This window comes from Pongo pygmaeus, chromosome 7, assembly GCF_028885625.2.
Source record: "Pongo pygmaeus isolate AG05252 chromosome 7, NHGRI_mPonPyg2-v2.0_pri, whole genome shotgun sequence".
NCBI classification, from domain to species: Eukaryota; Metazoa; Chordata; class Mammalia; order Primates; family Hominidae; genus Pongo; species Pongo pygmaeus.
The window spans coordinates 41,127,764-41,155,008 of record NC_072380.2 but is presented as its reverse complement, the minus strand read 5'-3'; the positions used below and the strand labels follow the sequence as shown (position 1 = coordinate 41,155,008).

At 39.7% G+C, this 27,245-nt stretch overlaps 1 protein-coding gene across 8 annotated transcripts in view; it reads left to right on the top strand.

The window, feature by feature from the left end:
• ZMAT4 (zinc finger matrin-type 4) overlaps nt 1-27,245 on the top strand; it is a 370,785-nt gene that overhangs the window by 96,992 nt on the left and 246,548 nt on the right. The window contains exon 2 of one of the 8 annotated variants that reach the window (XM_063668692.1): nt 18,097-18,186. The exons of 6 other annotated variants lie outside the window; for them this stretch is intronic. The gene's annotated coding sequence lies outside the window, so the exon portion shown is untranslated. Of the gene's footprint in view, nt 1-18,096; nt 18,187-18,274; nt 18,356-27,245 lie in introns of those variants that run through there. One more of the 8 variants, XM_063668694.1, reaches the window with a different exon arrangement.

Here is a 27,245-nt window from a genome sequence, read left to right as displayed (position 1 = left end):
TCAGATCTTTGAGAATTTTGTTCTTGTGAAAACTTGAGAATTTTTTTTTTTTTTTTTTACTTACACTTGAGAAATATTGGTTTAAACGATATTATAGTGTATCTCAGCCTACTACTCAGTTACTCCTTTTTGGTCTTAATATTTTATTTTCTTCTTCTTCTTATTTTTTTGAGACAGAGTCTCACTCTGTCACCCAGGCTGGAGTGCAATGGCCCAATCTCGTCTCACTGCAATCTCCGCCTCCCGGGTTCAAGCAATTCTCCTGCCTCAGCCTCCCAAGTAGCTGGGATTATAGGCATGTGCCACCACACCCAGCTAATTTTGTATTTTTAGCAGACAGACAGCATTTCTCCATGTTGGTCAGGCTGGTCTCGAACTCCTGACTCAGGTGATCTGCCCGCCTTGGCCTCCCAAAGTGCTGGGATTACTGGAGTGAGCCACTGTGCCTGGCCTGGTCTTAATATTTTAAAATTGCTTTTGTGCCAATAATCTCCAAAGTCAGTCAACCAACAATTAAGATTATGAAGATGATCATTAGATAGATAGATTGACTGATTCATCCATTTCCCAGATATGTTGTGGTCGCGTTTTCAAAATGGACTTTTTTTTTTTAGGACAGTTTTAGTTCACAGCAAAATTGACTGAAAGGTTTAAGATTTCTCATGTATCCCCTGCCCCGCACATGCACAGCCTCCCCCATTATCAACATCACCTACCATAGAGGTGCATTGTTAAAAGTAATGAACCTACATTGACTTACATCATTATCACTCAGAGTCCATAGTTTACCTCAGGGTTCACTTTTGGTGTTATATATTCTATGGGTTTGAACAAATGTATAATGATTTGTATCTAGGATTACAGTATCATACGGAGTAACTGTATTTCCCTAAGAATCCATTGTGTTCTGTCTGTTCATCCCTTGCTCCCCACTAATTCCTGGCAACCACCGATCTTTTTACTGTGTCCTTAGTTTTGACTTTTCTAGAATGTCATATAGTTGGAACCATACGTTATGCAGCCTTTTCAGATTAGCTTCTTAAATTTAGTAAATGCAAGCTGCATTTAAGTTTCCTTCATGTCTTTTCATGGGTTGATAGTTCATTTCTTTTTAGTGATGAATAATAGTCCATTGTTTGGATGTCCCACAGCTTATACCTTCATCTACTGAAGGGCCTCTTGGTTGCTTCCAAGTTTTGGCAATTATGAATAAAGTTGCTGTAAATATTCGTGTGCAGGCTTTTTTTGTGGGCACGAGTTTTTCACTCCTTTGGCTATATACCAAGGAGTGTGATTTCTGGATTATATGGAAAGAGTATGGTTAGTTTTGTAAGAAACTGCCAAATTGTCTTCCAAAGTGGCTGTACCATTGTACATCTCCACCAGCAATGATGAGAGATCCTGATGCTCCACCTCCAATACTATTGTCAGTGTTCTGGATTTTGGCCATTCTAATAGGTATGTAGTGGTATCTCATTGTTATTTTAATTTGCAGTTCCCTGATGACGTCTGATATGGAGCATCTTTTCATATGCTTATTTGCCACCTGTATACCTTCTTTGGTGAGGTGTCTCTTAAGGTCTTTGGCCCATTTTTTAGTGGGGTTGTGTTCTTGTTGAGTTTTAAGAGTTCTTTGCATATTTTGGATAACAGTCCTTTATCTTTTGGGTAGGGAATTAAGACAGAAGTAGAAATATTTTGCAAATATTTTATCTCAATCTGTGGCTGTCTTTTCATTTTCTCAACAATGTTTTTCACAGAATAGAAATTTTTAATTTTAATAAAGTCCAGCTTGCCAATTTTTTCTTTTATAGATCATGCCTATGGTGTTGCAACTAAAAAATTATCACTGGTCCCAAGGTCATCTAGATATTTTCCTGTATTATCTTCTAGAAATTTCATAGTTGTATATTTTAAATTTGGGTCTGCGGCTCATTTTGAGTTCCTTTTTGTGGAGAATGTAAGGTCTATGTCTAGATTCATTTTTGTTTTGTATGTGGATGTCTAGTTGTTCTAGCACCATTTGTTGAACATACTCTTTTCTTCATTGTGTTGCCTTTGCTCATTTGTCAAAGATCAATTGACTCTATTTATGTGGGTCTATTTCTGGGCTTTCGATTCTGTTCCATTGATGAATTTGTCTATTCTTTCACCAATACCAAACTGTCTTTATTACTGTAGATTTGTAGCAAATCTTGAAGTCAGATAGTGTCAGTCCTCTGACTGTTCTTCTTTTTCAATATTAAGTTGGCTATTTTGGTTTTTTGCCTCTCCGTCTAAACTGTAGAATAAATTTCTAAATTGATTCAAAGTTATCCGCAAAATAACTTTTTCAGATTTTGATTGGGATTGAATTGAATCTATAGAATAAATTGGGAAGAACTGATGCCTTGACAATCTTGAGTCTTTCTATCCATGAACATGGAATATCTCTCTATTTATTTAGTTCATCTTTGATTTTCTTCATCAAAATTGTATAGTTTTTCTTATATAGATCTTATACATATTTTGTTATATTTATAAATAAGTTTTTGTGTGCTAACATTCATAGTATTGTATTTTGATTGCAAATTTCACTTGCTGTTGGTTATAGAAAAATAATAGACTTTTATGTACTAGCCTTCTGTTCTGTGACTTTGCTATAATCACCTGTGAATTCTAGGGGCCATTTTATTGATTCTTTGAGATCTTTTATAAAAACAATCATGTCATTTGTGAAGAAGGATAGTTTTATTTCTTTCTTCCCAAAAGGTATACTTCTTATTTCCTTTTCTTTCCTTATTGCATTAGCTAGGACTTTCAGTACAATGCTGAAAAGCAGCAGTGAGAGGAGATATTCTTGTCCTTTTCTGATCTTAGCAAGAAAGATTTGAATTCCTCACTGTTATGTATGATATTAGCTGAAGGTTTCTTGTAGATGTTTTTTATAATATTGAGAAAATGTTTCTCTATTCCTATTTTACTGAAAGTTCATAACATGAATGGTTGTTGGATTTTGTCAAATGTTTTTTCTGCATCTATTAATAGATCATGTGTTTTTTTTTCTCTTTAGCCTATTGATGTAATGGATTACATTAATTGATTTTTAAATGTTGAACCAGTCTAGCATACCTCAAATCTCACTTGGTTGTGATGTATCATTTATTTTGTACATTGTTGGATTGAATTCGCTAATATTTTGTTGGAAATTTTTGCATCTATGTTCATAGGAGATATTGGTCTGTAGTTTTCTTTTTCTTATAATACTGTTTTCTGATTTTGGTAATAGAGTAATGCTGGCCTCATAGAATGAGTTAAAAAGCAGCTTATGGAATTATTGAAATTATTATTATTAGTTTTTTAAGATGGAGTTTCGCTCTTGTTGCCCAGGCTGGAGTTCAGTGGTGCGATCTCGGCCCACTGCCACCTCCACCTCCTGGATTCAAGTGATTCTCCTGCCTCAGCTTCCTGAGTAGCTGGGATTACAGTCGTGCACCACCTCACCTGGCTAATTTTTTGTATTTTTTAGTAGAGACAGGGTTTCACCATGTTGGCCATGCATGACTCGAACTCCTGACCTCAGATGATCTGCCTGCCTTGGCCTCTCAGAATGCTGGGATTACAGGCATGAGCCACCGCACCCCACCGAATATACATATATATATATATATATATATATTTTTTTTTTTTTTTTTAAGAAAGTATCATCTGAAAGACACCATAGAGAATTGGTATAATTTTTCCTAAAATATTTGGTAGAAGTCATTACTGAACCCATTTAGATCTGGTGCTTTCTGTTTTGGAAGGCCATTATTAATTCAATTTCTCTAATATATATAGGCCTATTAACATTATCTATTTCTTCTTGTGTGACTTTTGTCAGATTGTGTCTTTTAAGAAATTGGGCCCATTTCATCTAGGTTATTAAATTTTTGGACATAGAATTTTTCATGGCATTTTAAAATTATTGCCTTAATGTTCATGAGACCTGTAGTAATGTTCCCTTTTTAATTTCTGATATTAGTAATTTGTGTCATCTCTTTTTTGTTCTTAGCTTTGCTTGAGGCTTATTGATTTTATTCATGTTTTCAAAGAACCAGCATTTGGCTGTGATAATTTTCTCTATAATTTTCTGTTTCTAATTTTATTTTATTTTCATCTGCTTGCTTTGAATTTAATTTTTTTCTTCTTTTTCTAGTTTTCTGAGTTAAAACCTTATGTGATTGATTTTAATTTTTTCCTCTTTTCTAATGCATGCATTCAATGCTATGAATTTTGCTTTAAACACTGCTTTACTGCATCTCACAAATTTTAAGTTGTGTTTTTATTCTCATTTGGTTCAAAATATCTTAAAGCGTTTCTTGAGATTTTTTTTTTGACCCATGTGTTATTCAGAAGTGTATTGTTTAATCTCCAAGTATTTTGGGATTTTTAAACTATCTTTCTGTTATTGATTTCCAGGTTAATTCCACTGTGGTTTGAGAATTGATAGTGATTTCTATTATTTCTATTATGATTTTTATTATTTTAAATTTGTTAAGGGGTGTTTTAAAGTGAGAATGTGGCTTATTTTGATGCATGTTCTAAATAAGTTTGAGAATGTGTATTCTGCTGTTGTTGGATGAGATAGTTTATAGATATCCATTATATTCCGTTGATTAATGGCGTTGTGTTTATGTTCTCATTAGTTTCTGCTTTTTGGCTTTGCCCATTTTGGATAGAGATGTGGTGAAGTGCCCAAGTACAGTGAGAGTTTCGTTTATTTCTCCTTGAAGTTCTATCAGTTTTTACCTCATGTGTTTTGACGCCTTGTTATCAGGTCTATACACTTTAAGGACTGTTATGTCTTCTTGGAGAATTAGCCCTTTATCATTACATAATGCCTCTTTTTATCCTTGATAACTTTTCTTGGGCTGTGTGGTCCATCATTGACTCAAATGCTGTCATGCAGAAAATGACTGTAGTTAGATTAATATCTAATATATTTGTTACTGTTTTCTATCTGTTGCCCTTGCCTTTTTTCTGTTTTTATTTTGCACTGGTTTTTATTAAGCATTTTATATGATTCCATTTTTATTAACATATTAGTTATTCTTATTTTTTACTCTTTTTATTGCCTGGACTACAGTTCATAATATTCACTTACAACTAATCCATGTCTACTTTCAAATAGCACTATACCCCTTCATGGTTGGTGTATCTTATAATATCAAAATGGTCTTAATCTCTTTCTCCTTTCCCTTGTTTTATTGCTTTCATTCATTTCACTTATACATACTTATACAATTGAATACATTGTTGCTATTATTATTTTGAACAAATTATTATCTGTTAGATCAATTAGAAAAAAATTATTTTATTTTATCCTCATCCATGCTCTTCCTGACTTATGCAGATCTGAGTTTCTGACCCTTATTATTTTCCTTTTACATTTTAAAAATTGTTTTAAATTTTTAAAATATCTGCCTTTATTTTGTGCATTCAAATGGAAAACCTTCAGAGAGCCCTCAGAGCCCTCAGGAGAAAACTCCAATGTAAAGGGGCACAATCTTTAAATTTGGAATAAAGAAAAAACCTAAGTCTTTCTTTTTCTCTCTTTGCTTCTGTCTGTCTCTGACTACACATATCAGAAAGGAAAGCGAAAGAGAGAGAGAGACAGACAGACAGACAGGAACAGAAACATTTTTAAACTATCTAAATATCATTGATATCTAAATATAGTTTTGGATATCTATCTGTCTCTCTCTCTCTCTCTATCTCTGTCTCCATCCATCCATCTATTTATCTATCTTTCTGTCTATCCATCCATCCATCCACCCATCTATCCTTCTCTCTGTCTCTCTCTCTCTCTATCTATTCATCCATCCATCCAGCCAGCCAGCCAGTCAGCCAGCCATCTATCCTTCTATCTATTTATCAAGATGGAAATGGGCACACAGACAGACAGAGCAAGAGAGAAGCTAGGCATGCTAAAGGTAAGGCCAGCTGGGAATATGTCCCAGTTGAGGGGACTGGCCTGAAAAAAGCCCCTTCCAATGGCTAGAAACACAGTTCAAAAACTTGGATTAGAGAAGAGAGGTGGAGGAAAGTCTGTATGCTGCTAAAACTGCCTTCAGGTTTAACCATTGTTTTATTTACTGATAGAACCCTGTGTCGGCCTAGGTCGAAGCCCTAGGAAGTAATGTTGAGAAATAGTAGCAATAGCAATAAAGGCAAAGGGAAATTAATCTCAGCCGAGTGCTGCTCTGGGAAAGCAGGTAAGAATTATCCACTTTGTCAATGAAGTTTTCTTCTGTCAGAGCCAACAGAAGTTGAAAGTGATCAGGACTACCAGGAGCATCAGCAGGGACCTCTGTGGCTCTAAAGTGGGGTGGATTTATGCAGCATATGGAAACTCAAGGCAGCTAGCTCTTCACGGTGGAATCAGTCAGGGAGTAAGAGGTGTTTATTGGTTTCTAGTGTTCTTTTCTGCTTTTCAGCAACGTCTTTTCTCATAAAGCCCGCAAGCAGGGCTTGAAAAATAAGATGTCCTGCCTGCTGTGGATTGTCATACATTAAAGAACCTGGCATTGGGGCCTTGGAACAGAGCCATGCCAGTCGGCAAGAATGCGTTCCACTGTGGAGCTTAATAAATATTTGCCAGGGGAGGAGGACAAGAACATCAGAAAGTTCTTTCCGAGATGTGTGTGGGTCATTAACTTGCAGATCAGGTCACCGAGCATATCTGCTCTGGTTTATGTGTGGATTTCCAGTTCTTTGAAGACTTTCCTAGATCACAATGAGATGCAGGAAAAAGCCAGTGAGGAGCCTGACCCCTTAGCCTGAAGTGGAGGTTCCCCCTGCCCCCGATTCTTTGGCGACATACTGTGCCCTCTTGCTTCCCCTGCTAGGAAGCTGGGCTGTGTCTGGTGGAGCAGTGAAGACCCTGGAGAAGAGTGAAGGGCATGGACACCTGATACTGCCTCCTTAGGACTTTGCCTTACCTGCCAGCACCTCAGTGCCTGGCTTAATTGCCTGGCTCACTCCTTAGAGGGTTCTGACTTGGAATTCAAAGTCTTGCCCCATATCCAAAGGCTGCATGTCCTAGCGCATGTTCTAATGTTCAACACAGCTACCTCAAAATGGGGGATGCTGCAGGTGAGGAGGCTGTGACCTGTCGACAGATCCCCTGCCTGATAAGCTTACTGGTGGCAACAGTTCCATTTACTGAGGACCGAGTGCTGCACCAATCTTTCTGTGCATCCTGTCATTTCTTTCTTCCGATGACCTCTCAAGTGGTAGATATCTCAATTTTGCACCCTCTTCCTTAGAGGAAACTAGCTCATGGAAGTCCTGTAATGTGCACAGCTACAATATCTGGGCCCTGTTATTTTGCAAATTCTCCAAATACCACCGTCCTTAGTCTTGTCACTCACTCCCCCTCCCCTTCACTGTCTGAGGTTAAAGGACAGGTGACAATGCAGTGGAGTTCAATTGTGGTCTCTCTAATTCAGTAAGGATGTATTGGGCTCTTAGAATGTGCCAAGCACTGAGCCTGGGGCCCAGCATGCAGGGTAGGCAGTAATGTCGGCACTGTCTGGGTAATGGCATGGAGCTCCTTGAGGCCAGAGATTAATGTGTGCGGCACAAGTGTCATATCACTCAAGTGGCCCTAAGTGCACTGGCAGAGGCACACTGCTCAGACAGGTGCTGGTGCTTTTTTTGGTGTTAGTGGCTAGTGGAGTAAGATGTGGTGTGGTGGACAGGTCCGGATTCACAGAGGCACTGTGAGGTGGGATCTGCAGAGTGAGTGAGGGTTCAGTGGTTAGACAAGGGGAAAAGGACACTCCAGGTGGATGGCACAAAAGCTCAGAGCTCCGAGTGCTTGGAAATGGTGTGCAATGTAGCTTTGCTGGAGCACAGAGTGAGGGGAGTGAGTCTGGGAAGCTAACCAGGCCCGATTCCCTGCCTGTGGCCCCTGGAGGTGAAGACCAGGTGAACTAGCTAAGGAGGGGCCAGTTAGCCAGTTATGGGGCTGGAAGGCCTTGTGCTGCATGGATCCTGCCCTGGGAAGCAGATGAGATCTCCGAGCACAGCAGGTGGCTGTCTGTTCTGGGACCTCACTCAGTTTCCCTGACACCCAGAAGAAAGAGAGAAAACAAGGTGACCTCTGACTGAAAGGGGAAAGAATTCCAGACTAGATCTGATGAAGAAGCAAAAGGGAATACTGTGAAAAATGCGTCAGGTTTGCGATTCCAGGCACCTTCACCTCTCCAGTCTCTGCAGCAGCTGTGTGGCGCGCGGCCAGGGAGGGAAAGAGATACCATTCTAACTAGTGCATTTATGGGAGAACTGTAGATCTGCAGTTTTGAAAGTTTTTCTTTCTTTCTTTCTTTTTTTTAAATACCACGGAGACAGCGATAAAGAGCTGGGTGAGATTCAAGGGTTCTGGTTAGCAGACAGCCACTTGGCGAGTTGCTGACTTCAGCACTTGCTCTTTCCCTTCCTCAAGAGCTTTTCTCCTCCTGTGCTAAATACACAAAAAGAAACACCCTGACATGAAATATCAAGTTTTTTGTTTTCATTTTTCAGTACTGATCTGAGTAAATCATGCCGGGGTCATTTATTGGGAAGGAAAATGTGGTATGGCAGGGGATATGCCTTGAGGTGAGTGTCATGTTTCAGCAGAGCAGACAACGGTGGGGCCGGTTTCCTCTCCCTGGGGAGCCTCTTGGAGCCTGCTGTTGGGTGCATGGGCTGCTCTGGATGCACACTGGGTATCTGTTGATATACAGGCTTTCAAGGAAGGTTAAATATGGAGCGGAAACGTCCCCTTTCTTTGTAGCTGCGCCAGCCCCTGAGAGCTAGGTTGTTCTGAGGAGCGGCTTCACAGCATAAACCTCTATCTCTTCACACACCAGAGTTGCTATTGAAGACTCTGAGTGAGAAGAAAGCGGGAAAGAAGAACAAAGAAGAAAGTGTGGAAAATTAAAAAGCTGTGGTTATATATTTTGAGCACTTCTTTTGCTTTTCAGTTTCATTTTGTAACAGGAAGGGACCAAAACCGGTCTAGGCAGTGTCTTGGCTAAATGCTATGATACTTGCGGTGGTAGTGAATGGAATATAAAACATCCCTTTGGATGCTCAAGAATGCCATCAGTTTGCAATTTGCAGAACGGAAAACGTTTATTATAAAGTATGGAGAAATTTTTATACGTAACATTAATGCAATGGATTGTATAAAATAAATCTGGGGAGTGAAAGTTTATATCCTGAGTTCCAGAGTCTCAGACCTTTAAATCAATACTCCACTCCACTGATGAGAGCAGTTTCCCAACTGAGGCATCAGTACAGACAGTCAAAACATAAAAGGAGCCCCCAGGGAGGAAGCAGGTGTGATACTAAATTCTCCTCTCAGCCTAGGGACAGCCTAGGCTCTGAATCAAATTTCTGTAACTGTAAATTCTGGAGTTAACTATGTTGGCCAGAAATTGCACTAAAAAGCAGTCTCATGGTCTGGTGATCATGGTATTCATAAGGATCCCTTACAGCTTTTAATTCGTGTCCTTGGCTACCTGATGGACAGACCTCGTGAGGTTTGTATTTGTGTCTTTAGGAGTCAGGTGCGCCAGGGCCTCTTTGCATGGGTGTTTCACGTGAGTGTGCAAACCATTGGCCATGACTGCTCTTGGAGGTTTGCCCCCAGATCAGCTGCAATGATCGGATGCTTGTCTATAAACATGGACTCAAGGTTAGGGCTTTCAAGGTAAGGGCTAAGTCCAGAGTAGATGTGTGATTAGACAAGGGTCTGGGGAGTTATACCATAATGCCAGGATCATAGAATAGCATTGCTAATGAGACATTGGTAAGTGGAGAAATAAAGGCGCAGAGAGGACTTCTGAGGCTTTGTCTTAGGTTCCTAAGCTAAGACAGAGTGTTTCTGCATCTGTCACCCTCCCTCTTCTGAGCTTCCAAGGCCATCTAGTCCTCCTCTGCTGTCAGGAAAATGAGATTCCATTTGCCACTTTTGCCCAATGCCCCCACCCCACCTGTAAGCCCTTGTCCTCGTATGAACGCAATCATTGCCATACAAAAGCACAACACCTTGACGATGGCAGCTGGCCGTTTGTGTCCCCAGCTGAGACAAAGACCCAGAGAGGAGAAAACTGATCCACAGGGGAGGGACATGCCTGACCTGAGAACACCCGTGTCCATCGGGGAAAGGAGAGTTAGAAAGGCAGTGGGACTGTGTGTGTCTCACAGCATCAATGAGCTAAAACCCAGACCACGCTGCCCTGCGGTTTCCTGCGCCAGGCCACGTACTCTGCTGTTGGGCTTCGTTTCTTCTATAGTTGTCTTTCCCCCATCCCTAAGACAGGGAGGCAACACCAAGCCCAAGTAAATTCCCCCAGAAGAACGCTGATAGAGAAGCAGGACTGTGGGCTATTCTGTAGAGAGTGCCTGGGGTCATCTGGCTGGAGAAAGACTTTGTGAAATGCAATGTAGTGTTTCCTTTCTGGGTGCCCTATGTTTCAATGAGTAGTCAGAACCAAGACACATAGTACTATATGGTGTGTTGGGTAACTCCATGTCTGAGTCAAGGGAGATTCTGATGCCTCCAAATGCCCATGGACTCTCTGTAGCCTACGGTGCCAACAAGCTATTTCTCATCCATGTGCATGAGGTCAGTTCTTCCTAAAAGTATCTTACCCTGTAAGAAAGTGAAGCTTGTTATCCGAGTTCTGCACCACATTATGCATCAACACAAATGCATCAGTGCATTTGATTAAATGATATTTATGTTTGAGTTCAAGAATTTCCAAAAAATGTAAAAAAAGTTGCCTTTTGATGTCTCCTAAGTCAGCTGGCAGAGAACTAATTGCAAGGGAAATTCTCTTTGGTGAAAGTAGACATTCTGCTTAACTGAATGAGAATACAAGGGGGTGGGGAGAAATAAACATGCTTTGTTTTTCATAGAAGGGAGCTTGCCTATGTCCTTGAGGAGTATACAGATCTGGGGCAGAAAATACATAAAAATGTGCTTCTACTAAAAGATCCCAAGGAGGGACGAGTCCATCACGCTTTTCCTGAAGAAAGTGACAAGAGGAATTCAGATGGATTGTAATTACAGATGTCACATCTCAGGGGACCCCTCAACCTTGAGAAACCTCAGGGCTTAGACAAATGACATAGATACAAATCAGTGGCTCTGGTCCTCACAGACCAGCAGGTTTGAAAACATTGGGGACATTACTTGTCATGAGCAATTCATTTTACTTGGAAATGTTTGCAAGTGTTGGACTTCTCGGCATGACTTGGAGATGAGATGAAACATCACGAGAGCTTTAGAAACACCCCCAAATGGAAAATTTGTAATGCTTGAAAGGAAGCAGCAAATTCACAAAAGGATTTCAAGGCTGTTGTTAAGTCCTGCTATTAGGAAAGAAAGGTCAGCCCTTGCCCGATTGGAAAATCGATGGACCGTGGCTCTGGAACTTGTCTTCCTCCTTGTGTGGACAGCGAGAGATGGCATTCCCCCTCCAGGGGCACACGGCCTATTCTGTGCCTTCTCTCAACTGTCCTTCAGTCTTCTTACTTGGCAATGAAAGGCAAAGTAGGGTTTTGTTTGTTTGTTTGTTTTTTGTTTCTGTATTTTTAAATTTACAGACTTATTTTTGTGCGCAGTTTTAGGTTTACAAAACATTGAGCAGAAAGTACCCATGTACCCCCTCTCACCACAGTTTCTCTCTGTTATTAATATTTTGCATTAGTATGGCACATTTGCTGCAATTAATGAACCCACATGGACACATCATTATCACCCAAAGCCCACTGTTGCGCTCAGGGCTCACTCTTTGTGTTATAAATTTGATGAGTATTGACAAGTACATAATATGTATCCACCATACAGTGTCATACAGAGCAGTTTCCCCGGCTGAAAAATCCTATGTGCTCCACCTGTTCACCATCCCCACACCCCTCAGGCAACCACTGATCTTTTTGCCATGTCCATAGTTTTCCATTTTTTAGAACATGATATAGCTAGTATCATATAGGATGCAGCCTTTTCAGATTGACTTCTTGTACTTAGTAATATGCATTTAAGTTTTCTTTATGTCTTTTCATGGCCTGATAGCATATTTATTTTCTTTTCCTCCCCTCTCCTCCCCTCCAGTCCCCTCCCTTTCCCCTCCTCCCCTCCCCTCCCCTCCCCTCTCCTCCCCTCCCCTCTCCTCCCCTCCCCTCTCCTCCCTTCCCCTCTCCTCCCCTCTCCTCCCCTCCTCTTTCCTTCCTTCCTTCTCTCCCTCCCTCCCTTCCTTTCATTCCTTTCCTTCCTTTCCTCCCTCCCCTCCCCTCTCCTCCACTTTCCTCCCTCCTTCCTTCTGTCCCTTCTTTCCTTCCTTCCTTCCTTCCTTCCTGAATACTATTCCATTGTATGGATGTGTCATGGTTTACCTACTAATCTATTGAAGGATATCTTGGTTGCTAATGGCAAGATTTTTAATCTTATGATTATATTAGTATTACTGAAATTGAGAGGGGAAAGTGGCCAATTCAGGGAAAATATAACTATTTATAGTCTCCTTTTTAAAAATAAAACAAGACTTTTGTCAGTTTATAAAAGAAACAAGGTTGTACCATATGAAATTGCCAATATTTAATCCTTTTTTCACATACAAAAATAGTAGTTTCATATGGTTCAACACAGCATATGCTCACAGTATATAGCTCACATACAGAAATGTAGAAAATTGAAAGTGAAACATAGGATTTTTTTGTAGGTAAAGAAATATGAAATTAATGTAAAAGTATTTTCTGCCTCAAAGTCTAGTCAGACTAGTTTCAACCCCATAGCTAGTTTTAGTCTTTTTAATCCCAGAAAGAGGTGAACTCATTGCATGCTTTGGGTGGATAGCAACACTGGTGGATTTTGAAGCAACCCACCCAGACATGGAGTTATGGCTCCTCTGCTGTGGAGCGATCCTCCTGATGAAGTTAGCTGGTGCTCATAGCTATCCAATTTATTGACAAGCCAGTGGACACCAGCGCACAGGGCTGGCCTTCTATAGCTTCCTTGTCTGTGGGCTATAAGGGAGAGCTTCGATTTCTCAGGCTAAGACAAAACATGGCAGAATATGCTGCTCGGTGTAGTGAAAAGTGTGCTGGTCTTAGAGTCAGTAGTTGGTCAATAGCTATTATTTAAAAAAATCTATGTTCTGAGTTCTGGAGATTTAGCAGTGAGCAATTCAGACTATTCCCTGCCCTCAACAAGCTTATATTGCAGAATGCTGATGTGGGTGTGGGGAACTACATGAGCAGAAGATGGCCCAAATCAGCCATGAGCCAGGGCGAAGGACCTGTGTGACCTTGGCCGGTTGCTCAGCCTCTCTGAGCCTTGGGGTTTTTGGAGGATCAGAGGAGATGGGCTGTTCATAGTATACATGAAATCACCTTGTAAATTGTACATTACTCTCTCAGTGTAGTTTCTGTGGTTATCTGTTTTCAAACTATAACCCTCTGCTTTGGAAGCGGGCTTTCCCAGGCTTAAGTACTTTGGAGTTCCTAGGAGAGCTTCCATGTTACCTCTTATCCCATCATGATTTTGGAACCTGGTCATGTCTGTGCTCCCCTGCACTCTCTGGATGCCATCCCGTGCTCCTCCACTCCCTTCTGAACATCTGTTCCCTCAGTGGGTTCTGGATATTTTTTCTAGAAGTTTTATTGTTTTAGGTTACACAGTTAGATTTATAATCCATCTTGAGTTAATTTTTAATATGGTGTTGATAGAGATCAAAGTTAATTCTTTTGCTTATGGATATCCAGTTGCTTTAGCATCTTTTATTGGAAAGAGCAGCCTTTCTCCATTGAATTATCTTTGCTTCTTTTTCAAAATCAATTGACCATATAAATGTTAATCTCTTTCTGTCCACTGTGTTCTGTTTTCATTAATCTGTTGGTGTATATTGATAGCAATACCACACTCTCTTGATTACCATAGCTTTTTGATAATCTTGAAGGAGGTAGTGTAAGTCCTCTATCTCTGTTCTTTGCTTTCACAGTTGTTTTGGCAATTCTAAGTGCTTTGCATGTTCAAATGCATTGCAGAATCTGTCAAATTCTACAAAAAATGGCTACAGAGGTTTTAATTGGAATTGCATGGAATCTGTAAGTAACTTGTCAGATAATTGACATCTTAACAATATCAAGTCTTTAATCCATAGTATTAATATATCTCTCAATTTTTTTGTTTTCAATTTCTCTCAGCAATGTTTTGTATTTTTTAGTGTATAGGTCTTGCACATATTTTGTCAGATTTATCCCCAAATATTTCATATTTCTAATAGTATTATAAATGGTATTTAAACAATTAAATTATAAATGTTATTCTTTAAAATTTAAATTCTCTGTGATCACACCACTGCACTCATTCTGGGTGACAGAATGAGATCCATCTTTTTAAAAATATGAATTTCTAATTTTGTGTTGCTAGTATGTAGAAATGCAATTGGTTTTAGATATCAGTCTTGTATCCTGAAACATTGCTAACCTACTAATTAGATCTAGAAGCTTTTAAAACCATTGCTAACCTACCAATTAGATCTGGAAGCTTTTAAAATAGATTCTATATTTTCTACTGCTACAATCATGTTGTTTGAGAATAAAAACAGTTTTTTTTTCTTTATTTTGTGGAAATAAATGAAGACGACCATCCAAATGAAAACAAACAAAGGGTATTTATTCAGAGCTTGCTATAGCAAGAGAGTCAACCACAATCATTTGTGTTTGACAGAGACTCAAAGGCAGGCAGGGGAGTGGGGAAGCTTCATGGTGGAAAAGAGAGGGAATCATGTATGCCTTGACTGGAGGCGATTGGCATGGGGAAGCTTTAGGTGGGTTAACTAGAAGTGGGGCAGTGTACATGACTGGTTTGGGGTGGATATTTGGCTTTTTTTCCGGTTGGTTCTAAGTTGGAAATGGGAGCAATATGAGAAAAGCTGTCAATTACTCATTATATTCTGGCTGTTCTGTGCTGATTGCTACAGGAGTTATTGTTTGGCTTTCTGGGCTGTTTGCTACACAGTAATTTGCCTTCCTGGACTCATTACTGCAGATAGTAGGTTGGCTTCCCAGGCTGATTGCTACAGTTTGTGGGTCAGGGTACTATTTGTTTTTAATTTTTAATTTTTGTGGGTACGCAGTAGGTATATATATTTATGGGGTACGTGAGATATTTTGATACAGGTATACAATACGTAATAATTACATCAGGGTAAATGGGGTCTTCATCCCCTCATGAATTTGTCTTTTCTTTGTGTTACAAACAGTCCAATTATACTCTCTTAGTTATTTTAAAATGTATAATAAATTACTGTTTACTCTAGTCACCCTGTTGTGCTATCTAATTTTTGTTTTTATATATGCTCTGACCATTGTCCATTTGCATATTCAGCCTTTCATTTTGCAATTTGGATGCACTGTATTTCTTTTTCTTGCCTTATCATGCTGGCTAGAACTTCCAGCACAATATTGCATATAGAAAGGGTGACAGTAGACACCTTTGTCTAATTCATCTTGGAAAAAACATTCAGTCTTTCACCATTAAGTACAACGCTAGCCATAGGTTTTCATAGGTGCCTTTTACAGGGGTGATGAAGTTTCCTTCTATTCCTAGTTTGCTGAAAGTTTTCTTTTTTAAATCAGTTTATGCTTGATTTTCTCACATGCTTTTTTTTTGGCATCTATTCCACAGTTGCAATGTTGATGTGACTTTTCTTCTCCCTTCTTCGCCTTCCCTCTCTCCTCCCTCCCTCCCTCCCTTCCCTCCCTTCCCTTCCCTTCCCTTCCCTTCCCTTCTCTTCTCCTTCCTTCCTTCCCTCCCTCCCTCCCTGCCTTCCTCCTTTGCTTCCTCCCTCCTTCCCTCCCTCCCTTCCTCCCTCCTTCCCTCCCTTTCTCTCTCTCTTTCTGTAGGTATGATAAATTCTATTAATTGATTTTTAAATGTTAAATCTACCTTGCATTCCTGGGACAAATGTCCCTTTGTCATGAAGTATTATTCATTGTATATGTCCTTAGATTTGAATTGCTAAAAATTTGTTAAGAATTCTTATATCTATGTTCATGAATGATATCAGTTTGTGTGTTTTTTTTTCCTTGTAATGTCCTTGTTTTTGTTATCAGAATAATACTGGCATCAGAATGAGTTGGAAAGTATTCCCTCTTTTTCAATTTTGGGAAGAATTGGTGTACAATTGGTGTTTGTTTTTTTTTTAATGTTTGGTAGAATTTTTTAGTGAAACAATCCAAATGTGATGTTTCCTTTGTGAAAAGACTTTAACCACAGATTTAATTTCTGTCACCCAGGCTGGAGTACAGTGACGCAATCTCAGCTCACTGCAAGCTCTGCCTACTGGGTTCAAGCTATTCTCCTGCCTCAGCCTCCCGAGTAGCTGGGACTACAGGCGCCCGCCACCACGCCCGGCTAATTTTTTGTATTTTTTCAGTGGAGACGGGGTTTCACCATGTTAGCCAGGATGGTCTCCATCTCCTGACCTCGTGATCCGCCTGCCCTGGCCTCCCAAAGTGCTGGGATTACAGGCATGAGCCACCGCGCCCGGCCTATTTATTCTTAAGTAAGCTTTGGTAGTTTGTTTTTTCAAATAATTTGCTCATTTCATCTAAGTTGTAGAATTAATTGTCTGAGTCATTTATAATATTACCTGATTATTATTTTAATATATGTAGAAGGAGTCATGTTTTTTTATCTCTCATTCCTGATATTCATGATTAGTGTCTTTTCTCTATTTGTTTCCCCATTGGTCTGACTAGAGATTTATCAATTTTACTGATCTCAGAGAACTAGCTTTTGCTTTCATTGATTTTCTCTTTTGTATTTCTATTTTTGTTTTCTTGATTTCCACTCTAACACATATTTTTTCCTTTCTTCTGCTTTCGTGAGGATTAATTTATAGTAGTCCTCCTTATCTATGGCTTTGCTTTCCAGTCTGAATTACCCTCAGCCAACCATGGTCTGAAAACATTACATGGAAAATTCCAGAAATGAACAATTCATAAGTTTTAAGTTGCACTCTGTCCTGAGCAGCACATGAAACCTCATACCATCCAGCTTCATCCCGCCCTGGCCGTGAATCCTCCCTTTGCCCAGTGTCTCTGCGCTGTGGGTGCTCTCTGCCTGTGAGTCACACTTGTAGACCTCACGGGTTGTCAGATCCACTGATGAGGCATCGCCATGCTTGTGTCCAAGTCACCCTTACTTGACTTAATAATGGCTCCAAAGCACAAAAGTAGTGGTGCTGTCAACTCAGATACACTAAAGAGAAGCTGTAAAGTGTTTCCTTTAAGTGAAAACATGAAAGTTCTCAACTTAATAAGGACAAAAATTGTATGTTGAGGTTGCTAAGATTTACACAAGAATAAATCTTCCATCCATGAAATTGTGAAGAAAAAGAAATTTGTGTTACTTTTGCTGTCTCATTTCATACTGCAAAAGTTATGACCACAGTGTGTGATAAGTGCTTAGTTAAGTTGGAAAGGCATTAAATTTATTGATGGATGACATGGACAGAACATGTTCTGATTGACAGCAATGGGGATTGGCACTATCTGTGGTTTCAGGCACCCACTGCGGGTCTTGGAACCTATTCTATAAAAGAAGACTGCCGTACTGTTCTTTTTCTAGTTTTATAAGGTGCAAGCTGAGGTCATTGATTTCAGATCTTTCTTCTTTTCTATTATAAGCATTTAGTGCTGTAAATTTGGGATGGCATTTCAAAGTCTCCATATAGTGAATACGGAGTGTTAAAATTGATTGGGACACTTGAAATTCTCATGTTCTATCTTTACATTTTACAGTTAAGGAAACATATATTAGTCAGCATTCTACAATTAATTTATGTACCACTCTTGGTGTTTATTGAAAAAATTTCTCTGGTGAAACCAGTTTTGGAATGTTACCTATCTTTATATTCAGAGACAGACTCTGTCTGTTCTGTTTTAATCTTGTTAACTAAATCCAAAATTACATTCTACTTACTCTTTGTGGACCTAGAACAGCCTTCAGTGAAATGCAATCCCAATTTTCTTCTGTAAGCACAGTCTGTTTGTTCCCATCTATCCTAGGGTCCAGAATTCTTGAGGAAGGGGAATTTCATTAGACTAAGCCAAAAGAAGATGTCACGCTGAAGAAGGTGGCTGTGTGAATTCTGACCAGTAAGTTGGGAGGCACAAGGACTGAATGAGGATGGTAAATGAACAGATGTTCACAGAAGGAGATGCTGAGATTTCACAAGAGAATAACCAGAATGTGCATGCTGGCTGTTCTTTGTTTTGGTAGCAATAACTCAACCAAAATACTTCACATTCCAGATTACTTAAGCAGGTATATTTTGACCCTTGTCTGTATATGGTATGCATCAGAGGTTTGAAGAATGAATGAATGAATGTCATGTAATTCTGTGTGCTATTTACCTTCTATAATTCATAACCATTCAACTTTTCTCATAGCTGAAAAATAGCATAGCTTGTTTTTCTTTTTTTGGTAGAATTGGTTTAATTTAGTAAAAAAAAAAGCTACGAATATTAATAGGACTCAAACCTTTGTCAATTTCCTTTCTCACTTTGGCCCAATTTTGTAAATTCACTCTCAGCAGAGAGGAGTAAGATTAGAAATACCAGAAATTGGATTGAAATGTGACTTAGAATCAACACATCACCCCCTTGTTGAAGTCCAGAAGAAAGGGTTGTGCAGAAGAGAACAGATGGTTGTGTTTAAGGCACTCATTTCTTCTGTCTTCCTAATTCAGCAAGGAAGAAAGGAATCAGCAGCCACAGCCTCCCCTTGGCTGCTGTGTTTTGTCATGGAAGTCAGAAACAACTGCAGTGGGCTGTCGAGGAGCTGAAGGCAGCTAAACCTTCTCTCCTTTAAAAAAAATAATGGTCATCATTTTCCACCCTTATTAACCAGTTTTCAGAATCTTAGTACATTTCTATGAAACAGCAAATCAGTCAGCAGGTAAAAAAAAAAGTGGGCCAGGCTTATTTGAAATCTAGCTAAGAGCAGATGGCGGGAGGGAAAGGGTTATGCATGGTACTGCATAATGTGGTGCCCAGTAACGTTAGGATGAAGACACTATTATTTTCCCTGGATGAGAAAACGTCCAGCCTGAATGCATGATTACGCTGGTTAAACACTTCTCAGTAGTTGTGGACTAACTTTATATGTGCATATTTATCTGTGGGCTGACTTTTGTGAAGAGACTGAATCAAAATTAGATTGTCAAGAATGATAAGGGTAAGGAAGAAATGATAGAATCCTGACCATGTGTTTGAGAAAGACAAGCAGAACTGAGTTTGACAGACACTTCTGTTTCCTTTGCTTTAACTTCAGTCTGAGACAGTGAGACTAATTAATATACCAGATGTAATCATTTCAAACCAAGGAGCATTTTTTGGACACCTACAGTACATTGTACCTTGTTAGAATATAGAAGATCTAACATGCATTGTTCTTTGCCAAAGGGTTGTGGTTTGGAATCACATGAGACAAGCTGGGCAGTTATTAATCTGTCTTTTATGAATTGCTGAAATGAATATCAGAAAGGGCTAAACTGTGTGGCCAAGACAATGAGAGCTGTGAGAGGTCAGTATAGGATGAAATTAGTGTTCTGGAGATACAGGAGAAGATTTCAGAGATGGGTCAGTCTTACAATAGACATTGAAGGGTCTGTTTACATATACATAGTCTAGTATATCAAAGGGAGGCATATGTGTATCCCAGGAACTGGTGTGAGAATCAGCAAACGCTTACAAGCATCAATATGCAATGTGTGATCTTGGGTGCTAGGAAAACATATCCTGCAGTCCAGCACTGGAGTTAAGACTTTAGTCTCTGAAGTCAGAAAGCCTGGGTTCAAATCCTGACTCTATACAGTGTGTACTTGCACAAGTTAAATATTATTTAACCTCAGAATGCAGAGTGTTAAAAGTTCATAATATGTTTTTCAACTCAGTCTATGCAAGCCACCTCTCTTGTTATTTGTTGACTTATGTACTTTTATCATCACACCCTGGGATGGATTTGACCTTAGGCAGGGCAGCTCTCTGCAGCTCAGGGGATTCCTGAAAAGGCTGGGGTCTGTCAAACCCCAGGAGCAGGGGTAATGAGTTCTCCGTTGAATGGGAATCGGGGCAGTGTGTCTTCATGTCCATCAAACTGATGTAACTCTGAGTTTTAGGGGTCTATGTATGGATTCTGCCAAATTTTCTAGATAAATGTTTATTATTATTTGCAAACAATAAGTTTTAGCTCTTCCCTTCCTATTCTTAGATCTCTTTCTTTCTTGGCAGGGAACTCCAGTGCTATATTCGGCAGCAGTAGTGATAGTGGCCATATTTTTCTTGTTTCTAGTCTTTAAAAGAATGCTATCAATATTTCCATATTAAGTATAATGGTTGTTATAGATTTTTCATATAACCTGTATGGAGAGAAGAACAGCCCTATCTTTCCCTAGCTACTTGAATTTTTAAAATATTATAAATAGGTGCTGGATTTTGTCAAATGATTTTTTTGCATTGATTTAGATATGTAGTTTTTCTTCCATTAGTCTATTAATGTGGTGAATAATATTGATTTTTTAACGTTGTGCTATGTTTGCATTACTAATTAATCCATGATTGATCATGATATATTATTTAAAAAAACACAATGTTGTATTCAGTTTTACTTAAGGGTTTTGGCATTAACATTGAAAAGCAATGGACCTATCAACCTCATAAAATGATATGGGCATTTGAACCTCTAAAAAATATTGTTGGTGGTGTTAGTGGTAGTGGTGGTGGTAGAGAAGAGAGGAAGTGGTTGGTGATCATTTCAATTATTATTATTTTTTGAGATGGAGTTTCACTCTTGTTGCCAAGGCTGGAGTGCAGTGGTGCCATCTCTGCTCACTGCCACCTCCACTTTATGGGTTCAAGCAATTCTCCTGCCTCAACCTCCCAAGTAGCTGGGATTACAGGCACCAGCCACCATGCCCAGCTAATTTTTGTATTTTTAGTAGAGACGGGATTTCACCATGTTGGCCAGGCTGGTCTCAAACTCCTGACCTCAGGTGATCCGCCCACCTCGGCCTCCTAAAGTGCTGGGATTACAAGCGTGAGCCACTGTGCCTGGCCTCAATTTCTTTAATACTTGAGATTTTTTTCAAGTTCTTTTTTATTCTTGGGATTTTTTATCATGTTTTCTAGATATGCATCTCTTATGTTTATGTAGTTATTTATAGTAGTTTTTATAATTTTAATTTTTAAATAACAGCTTTATTTTGATATAAATACTATAAAGTTCACCATTTTAAGTGTATAGTTTGGTGATTGTTGGTTATTTGGTGGAGTTTTGCATGGATCACCACCACTGTTTCCAGAACATTCACACCACGTCCCCCAAAACCCCTAAACTCACTAGCAGCATAGGTTAGTAGTATTAAACAAACTCTGTGCCCATTCTCCCCTTTGTCAAGACCCTAGCAACCATTAATCTATTTTCAGTCTCTGTAGATTTGCTTATTCTGGATATTTTCATGTGCAGAATCAAGTAATGTGTGCCCCTTGTTTCTGACTTCTGTCACTTAGTGTAATATTTCAAGGCACATCCATGTTGTAGCAAGTGTCAGAGTTTCATTCCTTTCTATAGCTGAATGATATTTATCATAGGATATACTGCAGTTTTAAAATCTATTCTTCAGTTGATGGATATATGAATTATTTCCACATATTGATTATTATGAATAATGCTACTACAGTCATGTACAAGTTTTTGTGTGAATTTGTTTTTCAATTCTCATGAGCGTACACCTATGAGTGAAATTTCAGAGTCATATGGTAACTCTCACTTCTTCACGAACTGCCAAACTGTTTGCCAAAGTGGCCACACCATTTTATGTTCCCACTAGGAGTGTGTAAGGTCTCAATTTCTCCACCTCCTTGGGGAACACTTGTTACTGTCTGTCTTTCTGCTAGCCAACTTAGCATGTGTGAAGTGCTATTCCAAGGACCTATTTTTCCAGTGACCAATGATGGTGAATATTTTACCAACGACCAATGATGGTGAGTATCTTTTCATCAACTTACTGACCATTTGTATATCTCTCCTGAAGAACCAATGCCTCCCCTCAAGCCTCACAACTCGCGCCTTGACTATAAATCCCCACTTGGTCTGATTGTATTTGGAATCAAGCCCAGTTCCATGCTGGAGCATTTCTTCCCTTCTTGCAATAGTTTTTGAATGAAATCTATTTTTACCACTTTAACATCTGCCCAGCTCTGGTTTTCTTTAACTAAGTCCTTTGCCCTTGATTTTAATTGAGATATTTGCCTTTTTATAATTAAGTCGAAAAAATTGTTCACATATTTGGGATAAAAGTCCCTTAACAGATATATGATTTGAAAATATTTCTCCCATTCTGTGTGTTGTCTTTTCATTTTCTTTTTGTTTTGTTTGTTTGTTTGTTTGTTTTCGAGACGTAGTGTCACTCTATCACTCAGGCTGGAACGCAGTGGCATGATCTCGGCTCACTGCAACTTCCACCTCCTGGGTTCAAGTGATTCTCCCGCCTCAGCCTTCCAAGCAGCTGGGACTACAGGCACCTGCCACCATGCCCAGCTAATTTTTATCTTTTTAGTAGAGACGGGGTTTCACCATATTGGCCAGGCTGGTCTTGAACTCCTGACCTCGAGATCCACCCGCCTCAGCCTCCCAAAATGCTGGGATTACAGGCGTGAGCCACCGGTGTCTTTGAAGCACAACATTTAAAAAATTTTGATGACATCCAATTTATTTATTTTTCTTGCCACATGTGCTTTTGGTGTCACATCTAAGAAGCCATTGTTTAACTGAAGGTTACAAATATTCAAAGGCTTTTATAGTTTTGGCTGTTACATCAAGGCCTACAATACATTTTGAGTTAACTTCTGTATATGGTAGGAGGTAGGAGTCCAACTCCACTGTTTTGCATATATTTAATTGTCCCATCATTATTTGTTGAATTGTGCTGGCATGGTTGTCAAAAATCCATTAACCACCAATGGAAGGATTTATTTATGGATTCTTAATTCTATTCCATTGATCTATATATCCATCTTTATGCCAGTACCACCCTGTGTGGATTACTGTAGCTTTATAGTAAGTTTTGAACTGGGGAGTGTGAGCTCTCCAACTTTGTTCATTGCAAGATTGTTTTGGCTAATCTGAGTCCACGTGAGTTTTAGAATCAGCTTGTTCCTAAGTAGTTTTTTTTTTTATGCTGTTGGAAATGAAGTTGTTTAATTTCATTTTTAGATTGTTAATTGTTAGTGTTTAGAAATGCAATTGGTTTTTGTATTTTGATCTTGCTTCTTGCAACCTGGCTGAATTAGTTTATTAATTCTAATTTTTGGTGGATCAGTTGGGATTATGTCATCTGCAAGTAGAGAGAGTTTTATTTCTTCTTTCCAGTTTAGATGCTTCCCTCACCCTCCTCACCCCCACGATTTGTCACTTAATTGTCCTGTTGTGAACCTCCACTACAATGTCAAATGGAAGTGGCGAGAGGGGATGTTCTTGTCTTGCTCCTCATCTTAGGAGGAAAGCTTCTGATCCACCATGAAGTGTGCTGGTAGGGTTTTTCACAGATGGCCCTATCAGGTTGGGAAACTTCATTGCTATTCCTAGTTGTTGAGTGTTTTTGTCATGAGAGGGTGTTAGATTTTGTTCAAAGCTTTTTCTGGCTCTATTGAGATGATCTTAGGGTTTTTGTGTTTCCTTCTATAAATGTGGTACATTACATTAATGGGTTTTCATCTATTAAACCAATAAATCTTACTTGGCCATGGTATATATTCCTACTACCCAATACATCTGCTTTATATTTTTTATGATTTCATGTTTTTGCTTCATATTGGTAATATCTTCTCAACTTCTTAAATATACTTATCTTTCTTATTTAAAATTCTTGGTTCATATATTCCAATATTTTTGTTTCACTTGGTTTTGTGCCCGTTGCCTACAAGAATGTCAGTGCTCTGGACTAAAACAGGAACATTGAGCAAGGGATTTGATATAGGAGGAAAGATAATGGTTCTTTCTGGAAGTACAGACAGTCCCCAACTTACAATGTTTCAACTTAACAATTGTTCGACTTTATGAGAAAACGATACACCTTCTGTAGAAGCCATACTTCAGTACAGTATTTAATAATTCACATGAGATCGTCGACGCTATATTATAAAACAGGCTTTGTGGTAGACGATTTTTGCCAGCTGTAGGCTAATGTAAGTGTTCTGAGCGTGTGTAAGGTAGGCCAGGCTAAGCCATGGTGTCGGGTAGGTTAGGTGTGTCAAATGCATTTCGATTTAGGTGATGCATTTCAATTTCAGTTTACTGCAGGCTTATGGGGAGAAATCCCATCTTGAGTCAAGGAGTATCCAGTAGGGTGGTCGGATAGCTAAAGGGCAAGGTTGTGAAGGTGGTTAGGAAGAGGAGAAAAAAAGTTGGGGGGAGAGGGACAGATAAGATTCTGAGAAATGAAAACTGGCAGTTGAAGAGCTTGAGAGCTGGAAGGCATTAGAGCAGTGCCCCTACCAAAAGTGGGCTTCCTTCACGCTCCACACCTCTCAGCCTGCTGTTTCCAGGTTGCCGGTGGGTTGGCCTTGAGACTGCTTCTCCCTGATTTTGCCTCTCACTGAGGTGCTATCCAGCTGAAGCCAGAAGACAGCTCACTCAGTCTGGTTTCTTTTCCTGCCAATCTGGGCTTGGCAGCCACCGGGCAGAGATGGGAGAGTTGAAAGGAGAGGAAAGGAAAGCCGCGATTTTTAAAAATCTATTTTCCTAGGAAGCACTGGGGGAGCTGGTGAAACATCTAATGCCCCAAACTGTATCCCTAGTAATTCTTATTATTCAGTCAGGAACCTGCCTTTTAAAAAAACTCCCTGTGATTCTGAATAGGTGATCCAGGCATCAAACTGAGAGAGAATGGAAAGGAAAGGACTCTTGCAGTTTGACATCTGGCAGTCCCCTCTCAGCTGTCCCCAGGAGGGGGTGCTTTATGTGCCCTCACCTCTAGAAATGTAAACCTCTGCCTGTGTTTCTCTCTGGTTCCTCTCTGGTCCCTCTAGTTGAGGGAAAGGCATGACATAGAGCTCTGGGCGCTTCTTGGCGGGTGGGTACTTGCATTAGTTCAATTTTCACCCTGCTGATAAAGACATTCCTGAGACTGGGTAATTTATAAAGAAAAAGAGGTTCTACGTGGTTGGGGAGGCCTCACAATCATGGTGGAAGGCAAAAAGCATGTCTTCCATGGTGACAGGCAAGAGAGAATGAAAGCCAAGCAAAAGAGGTTTCCCCTTATTAAACCATCAGATCTTGTGAGACTTATTCACTACCACGAGAACAGTATTTGGGGAAACTGCGCCCATGATTCAATTATCTCCCACCAGGTCCCTCCCACAACACAAATTTTGGGAATTATATGAGCCACAATTCAAGATGAAATTTAGGTGGTGACACAGCCGAACCATATTAGTATTGATTAAATACTGATAATGTATTTCCAAAATATATAATCCAGCCTCTCTAGCCAGGTAGTTGAGTTGAGGATGCATTACAATTTAAAATAAAAGTCCTGCAACTCAAAAAATCTTCTACTCAACCACCTGGCTAGAGACGATGGATTATGTATTTCAGAAATTCCCTGTTTTTCTTTAATCATTCCATCAATTGAAAGCAACCTGCAAACAGACTAAAATCTGGGTCTTTGAGTAGGCAAATAGAAAAATTGAAAAGCAGGTGGGGGTTGAGCTGCAGGTGATAATGGAATTGCAGCTGGCAGCATGTGCCTGCTTCCCCTAAGGCCTGTAAAGTTGGATTAAATAAAACAAATATTGGTGGAATAATCAAATATGCTTTGGAGTACTTAACTCTGTTTGGGGACTCAGAAAGATGGGATTCAAAAGAAAAAAGTTCTGTTTTCCCATCATTAGGTGAAACAAAGCTACTTACCTATTTTTCTACAGTATTATAGTTGGCTCCAGCTGCATGGTGAGAGAATTTTCATTCCTACTCCACTTCCACTGAATAATTTTCTGTGCAAAAAACTGACTGAAGGGTGGGGAGGGCAACATTAGTGTAGAGATGGGAGCGACAGATAGGCTGTTCTGTGCACATTATTTTACACTGAGAAATGTTCTTTATAGAATTCTGTGATTACTTTTTTCAGGTTATAAATGTTATATATTCCTAGAAGTATTTTTTGAAAATAATGTGGATACAAAATCTTCAAAAATAAAGTCACATTTTAAGTGCACCCTAGGAATTTGACTTTTAAAATATAATTTGCTGAGAGATGGAGAATCCCTTTGTTCAGCAAGTACTCTACTATTTTGTTTGTTTAGTTAATCCAACTTTTTCTTCTATTATTGCTTTGTTTAAAGCCAGATTTGTTTAAGTTGTGTTCTGTAATCCGACTTACCTAGCTACTTAAATAGTTAACGAGTATTTAAAGAGGAACAGCCCTGTGCAGAATATTTAAAGGTGTGTTATGGGGTTGGATCAAGAGAAATGGAAGATTCACTCAAAATAACAGAGTTCAATTTGAGAATATTTAATGATACATGCTACAAAGTATAAAGTAATAGGGTAAAAAGATAATCTAATATAAAAATGTTATACAGAACAATGAGGTGATCAGAGTAGGTTGGGGGAGCTCCTGGGAGCCTTGTTGCAGCTGTTGACCTTATTGGGGTTGTCTAAGGGACTGCCCTGCCTACCTTGTCATTCACATAAGGGTGCGGACACTTGTCCCTTGTTTTCTCCCACAGACTAAACCTCACTCGAAATCGGTGGCTGTCCATTGACATGTGGTCTCTCTGCGGCCCCTCTCAGTGATCCCAGGTGACCCAGCCATGCCCCCCGCCCCTCTGCCCAGATACTTCAGGGGCCCTGCTCTTCAGGCTTGCCCTCACCAGCGGCCATCAGCCAACACTCAGGGATGTAGCTAACACCACCCCACCAGTGCTTCCGGTAGGAAGAGCTGAGGCTGCCTGGGAGGCCCGGGGCGACAGGAAAAGGGCTCTCTCAAGTTCTGAAAAGAGAATCTCCCACCAGATCGAATTTCAACCCCTAAGCTTGTTCAGCCTTATGGTCCGAATTCAGATTAGGTTGTCACTTAGTCTGAGATGTCAAGAAAGGCCTTCTGCAGACAAAATGTCCCCTCCCTCCGCCCATCTGCAGCCAGGTGTGTGCT